The sequence below is a fragment of the Trachypithecus francoisi genome, unplaced genomic scaffold, assembly GCF_009764315.1.
Source record: "Trachypithecus francoisi isolate TF-2019V2 unplaced genomic scaffold, Tfra_2.0 Lachesis_group11, whole genome shotgun sequence".
Lineage (NCBI taxonomy): Eukaryota > Metazoa > Chordata > Mammalia > Primates > Cercopithecidae > Trachypithecus > Trachypithecus francoisi.
In genome coordinates, this window is record NW_022681456.1 from 14,222,545 (window position 1) to 14,228,350 (window position 5,806).

At 44.1% G+C, this 5,806-nt stretch overlaps 1 long non-coding RNA gene across 1 annotated transcript; it reads right to left on the reverse strand.

The window, feature by feature from the left end:
• Positions 1-275: 275 nt before the first annotated feature.
• Positions 276-3,831, reverse strand: LOC117090957. The gene is made up of 3 exons (XR_004440174.1): positions 3,734-3,831; positions 2,386-2,473; positions 276-355 (listed from the first exon to the last, which is right to left on the reverse strand). It is a non-coding gene; the product is annotated as an uncharacterized LOC117090957 (long non-coding RNA).
• Between the last annotated feature and the right edge of the window lie 1,975 nt (positions 3,832-5,806).

Genomic DNA, 5,806 nt, shown 5'->3' on the forward strand with positions numbered 1-5,806 from the left:
ATCACAGGTCATGTGGAGGGTTCCAGAAACACCACTCCTTCCCTGGCCCCTTTAGATCTGGTGTGTTAGTAGCTCCCCTCTGAGGCCAGCCCCTCAGTGCTTTACCATTCCTTGGTCGTCTCCTTGAGCCTGCCCCTGTCCCTGCCCCTGTAAATAGATCCCTAAACTCTTCTTGTCTTTTTGAGTGTACCATATGCTTCCTGCTGGGACCCTGATGAATGCAGATCCCCTTCCTCATCCCCACCTGCCTCTTTGTTATCTTACTTGGCAACAACTGCAGAAATATGCTCCCAAATTCCAGAATGTAGCAGCCACATCAACCAAGTGTTAAGAAGCTTTGCCAAAGCACTGGGGCCTGTGGAGAGGATGCATTAGAAGGTGAATAAGGTAAACACTTCAGGAGAGATGCACTGTAGCTGATGAATGTGGTGACACTGAAAGAGAGAGTGGAGCTGAGTGGGAAGAGAAATTTGGCTCACCTGTCTGGGAAGATTGGTCCTCCACTCAGTTAGAGGCAACAGCTGCTTTTTTAACCTCATTCAGCAGAAACAATTGCTGCAGGTGTTGGAGAAGGTACATCTAGAGCAGAGAATCTGTATCATTTAGGCAAGATTCCAGAGACAAAGAGCCAAAGGTAGAGATAGAGGGGGTTAAAACCAGCCACCTTCATATCCTCACTTAAAATATATAGTGTATGAATAGAAAATTTGAGGCGTGTGAGGCCAATAGATCAAGGGATGACTGCCATTGAAAAGATAGTTTGCTACTAACAGTTCCCAAGAGGAGGATGCGTGCCATTGGGCAGCAGGGGGCACGTGGAGAAGCATTAAAGTTGGTCAGGAGGCAAGGGAGAGAGGAGAAGCTGTGGTCCAAAGACTTTGTTGTAGTATCACAGGCAGGAACAAGCAAAGCAGGGTAAGCAAGCTTATTATTGGCTAGTTTGAATAATTTCAGCAGTCTCTGGGGTATAGGGACTGTCCCTGGTTGTGTGGTACTTGGCCTTGGGTAATTACAGCAGTGATCCCAGAGTATGACAGCCTGATACAGAAGATGGTTGGAGTGTGGGCTCTGGTGGTTGGTCTGCAGATGAAAAGCATGCTCAGTAGCCTAGTTGTTTATTACCTCTAGTAATTGGCTAACCCTGGGAGGGGTAGTCCCTCAAGGGTCAGCAAGGCCTCAGAAGTCAAAGCATCAAAATACAGAAAATAAAAGGCATGGTTAATACACCCCAAGATTACTTTTCCAAGGCTCTTCCACCCAGAATGGAAAATCTAGATTTGTTGAAAGGCAGCCACGGGCCATACAATATTTCAGACAGGGAAACAGTGTCATAATATAGAGACTAGGGTCCAGGACTCATCAGACCTAGTGGAAGTTCTGATGGACAGGCTTACTCTTTCCTCCCACCTCAAACCACATCTTCTTTCCCCTCTGTCCACTCAGCAGTGATAGATAGTCTTATGTTTGGGGTCTCCCAGCATCCATATTTCCTTTCCAAACAGTACCCTAAATATCCTTTCCGAAGCCAGCACTCCCCTCTTCTCAGCCATATGATTTTGGTAGACTGGTTTGAGCCCATTAGTATAGCCCACCTCCTGGGCACACGATTGGTTTAGGAATAAACACATGTAGCCAGCCTCAAGATCCATGAGTTATTGGAACAGGTTTGCAGAGGTTCTTAGGAAAGAAAAGTTTTCTCTCTTTTCCACAAGCACTATTAGAAAGAACTGTCCCTCATCCCTCACACAACACGGTGGGAAGAACTCTGACAACCATCCTGTGGCTCCACAAAGAAGATCCTGGAGCCTGGGAAGAAATAAAGTACCTGAATTCTTGGTGACATCCATTGTGCAGCTACAATAAAGCCAGCCTACATCTTGATGCACCTCTGGACTTTTCAATTACCCTAGGCAACAAATTCTCCTGATTGTTTAAGTAAGTGTGAATTGACTTTTGTGTCACTTGTAACATAAAGTCCTGACTGATGCACCATCCACCTCCAAAATCCAGCTCTTAATGATTCCTCACCCCCCCGCCGTGGCCCCAGAGCCACTCTACTCCCCGTAGTGCTTCCCTCCTCTTGATGCCTCTAGCTTGTGCTTGGTGGGGACTCCCTTTTCAAAGACTCTTAGGGATGTGTCCTACCCACATATGACCAGCACCTTCCTCTGGCTTAAACCCCTTCATTGTTACATAACTAGTGTGTACCTTTCCAGCTCCACCTGCTGTACCAGTGATCCTCATAGAACAAGGATGATGTTTGGGGTGGTGGACTGTCACTAAGGGGAAGGTGCACTGGACTGGGAGTTAGGTCTTGGTCCTATTTCTGACCTTCATCCACTGTGTGACTGGAGCTAGGTCCCATAACCCTCTCAATGTTCTTACCTAAAAAATGAGAGTTGGAACAAGATTTGCAGGTTTTCCATCATGTTCTTTGAGATCCTAGCGTTCTAAATGGTTGTCTCCAGGGCCTCTGTGGAAAAACAGGGATTGACTAGAGGTGTAATGCCCACTCACATTTTCTGCTTAGTTTCAGCCACAGCTGCTTAATGAAAAAAATTAAAAGCCACTAGAGAAAATGATATCTAAGAGCTTAGGGTAATCATCAAGGCTGTTTCCCAAGAAATTCTGGTTCTCTTTCCAGGCACATGTTAGGATTACTCTGCTTCACCCTCTTGAATTTATGTATTGTCATTTGCTTGTTTCAGCTAATAAAATGTAAGTACAAGTGATATATGCCACTTTCAGGTGAAAGCTTTGAAAGAGAGCATGCAATTCAGCATATCCCCTTTTCCCTGCTATGGAAATGATTGTGAAAACACATCAACATGAAGCCTCGATTCACCTACTTTCCTGAAAAGCTTTGATGAGCAAAGACCACTCCCCCAACAACAACAACAACAAAAAACCCATATGCCTTTGTCACACTACATGAATGAGAAATAAAGTTTTGTTATGTTAAGACTCTGAGATTCGGGGTTATCTGTTTCTATAGCAACACCCAGCCTATCCTGACTGATATACAGATGGTGAAACTGGGGCACCAAGAGGTTAAGTAAATTGCCCAGATTGTCACAGCTGGTAAGTGGCATGGTCAGGACCTATACTCAGACCAATAATAATAATTGCCTCCATCGCATATAAGAATTGAACCCAGTCATGTCTGAAGCCAGCTCCTACGAGCTCATGAGAGCTGACTGTGGGTATCTCTTCCCAAGTTCATATTTAGTGACTTCACATGGTAGCTTGAAATTGACCATGGTGGCATTTATACCATGGATATGAGTACATGCTACAATTCAGGGCTTTTCTGTGGGAGTCCTAATTCACTAAATTTGTTCATGGAAATTCCCAGAAGCTCATCCAGGACACCTTTTGGGGTTCCGTGAAGTATATTTCATTAATGAGAAAGAATCTGCAGTGAGACTAGCATCATGCAGTAGAATCACAAATGGAGTTGCTAAGAGAAGGAAGAGAGAAGGTGCTCTGCAGGATGGCTAAACAGTATGGTATTAGAGTGAGAGGAAGAAAACAAATCCAGCAGAGGAAAGAAAGATCTTCCAATAAAAAGAACAGAGATTTTAATCTTTGCCGCACACCTTTTGTCAAGTCTGCATAATTCATGAAACACAGAACATCCGGAGGACAGCTGAAGTTCAGGGCAGAAGATCAAGTTGACAAGATTGGCTTTGGGGTAAAACAAGCAAGTGGGGGCTTGGCTGTCGGAACTGACCTATTTTTCTCTGTGTTTACTCTTCGGCAGGAGCTGTCACTGTTCATCCATCACCCCGGCCAGGCTGCACCCAAAGTCCAGTTTTCCCTAGGGGCCTTCAGAACCTGGAACCACAAGGATGGCTATTGTATTGGGTTCTGGTCACTGTTCCCACGTATCCACACCACTGTACTCATTGATAATGACAGTCACTCTGCCGCTTATAGGCAGGGTGACTTTGTGCAAGAGATCTTACTCTCTAAGCCTCCACTTAGTCTTTGTAAAGGAGGGCTGATAAGAGCTCCTAAGTCATAGGGCTGCAATGCACAGTGCCTGGAATATAGTAAGTACTTAATAAATTAAGTACTTAATAAATATTGGTTGTCAACTTTTAGTACTACAATAATTACCGTATCTAACAATGCCAGCACATTTTAAGAGCTTTGCTTGAAGTCCATTTTGTAATTGTCACAGCAAGTTTATGAGGTAGGTACTATTATTGTCCCCATTTTCCAGATGGGGAAACTAAGTCAGGGGAGAAAATGTCATTTGCACAAAGTCAGAGTAAGTGGTAGAGCCAAGCAGTTATGGAGCCCCTGCTAAGTGCCAAGCAGTTTATAAATATTATCTCGTCTCTGCCAAACAACTTTGAGAATTAGGGATTATTGTTTCCGTTTTAAAGATGAAGAGATGGAGCCTCACAGAGTTCAATTAGCTAAGCCTAGGATACCAAGCAAGTAAGCAGCAAAGTGGGAATGCAAGCCTAGGTCTGTTTGTCTCTTAGTGCCAGTCTCATTCAACCATCCTTCATTCCCAGAAATAAATAAAAGCAGCCACACTTATTTTTTTAAATTATAATAGAAATGTTTATTTTATATGTTGTGATCATATAAAACTTGGAAAATAAAAATAGAAACAAATTCAAATGACAATTTGTAGTTTTTTAAGGTATATACGTTGTCTTTTTGATAAACACATTTTTGGGGTTTTTTTTATTATTATCATTATACTTTAAGTTCTAGGGTACATGTGCACAAAGTGCAGGTTTGTTACTTATGTATACACGTGCCATGTTGTTGTGTTGCACTCATTAACTCGTCATTTACATCAGGTATTTCTCCTAAAGCTACCCCTCCCCCCTCCCCCCACCCCATGACAGGTCCTGGTGTGTGATGTTCCCCATTCTGTGTCCAAGTGATCTCATTGTTCAATTCCCACCTATGAGTGAGAACATGCAGTGTTTGGTTTTCTGTCCTTGCGATAGTTTGCTCAGAATGATGGTTTCCAGCTTCATCCATGTCCCTACAAAGGACATGAACTCATCCTTTTTTATTCAGCCACACTTATTAAGGCTAATTCACATTTATTTCATTTAAGATATGCAAGACACTAAGTTAAGCCTTCTACAAGCATTCTCTTCTGTAATTATCTCCACAGCCCCAGGCAGTGGGTATTTATCTTCATTTGACTGAGTTGAAAACTGAGGCACATAGAGGTTCTACTTGGCCAAGGTCACACAACTAGAAAGTGGCAATGTGGGGAATGACTCCAGAGCCTCTTCACGTAACCAGTGGGATGTACTCTGTGAAGCTATAGGGTCTACTCAACGGACATCCTCCATCTGCCATGAGAATCCCAGGTCCTCTCATTCCCTTTGACCAATATCTAAGCAGGTGTGCCAAAGAGGGAATGGGTGGGGGGAGAGGTACTCAAGAATTAGAGAGAGAAATGTTAGGGGAGGGGGCAAAGTTAGGGCTAAACCTGATGGACAGAAAGCTAAACCAGGGGCCAGCAGGCTGGGCCAGCCCTCCTTCCTCTTCGCCTCCCTCCCCTAACCCCCGAGAAGGAATCCTAGTACCTTGCCAGGTGCATCCTGGAGGTCATGGAACTGCCAATTAAAGCAGGCCTAGGGAGTTAAAGAAAAAAAGAAAGAAAAAAAAGAATCCCTTGGTCTCCTTGGAGACAGCGTGGATCTCCCTGTGCTCCAGAGACAGCAGCTGGGCCCTAGGCTCGGGACTGGCAGAAACTGGGGGAGGCCTCTCCTCAGCTTTCTGGGATAGAAAGTTTAAAACCGAACCTTCTGAAATGACTAAA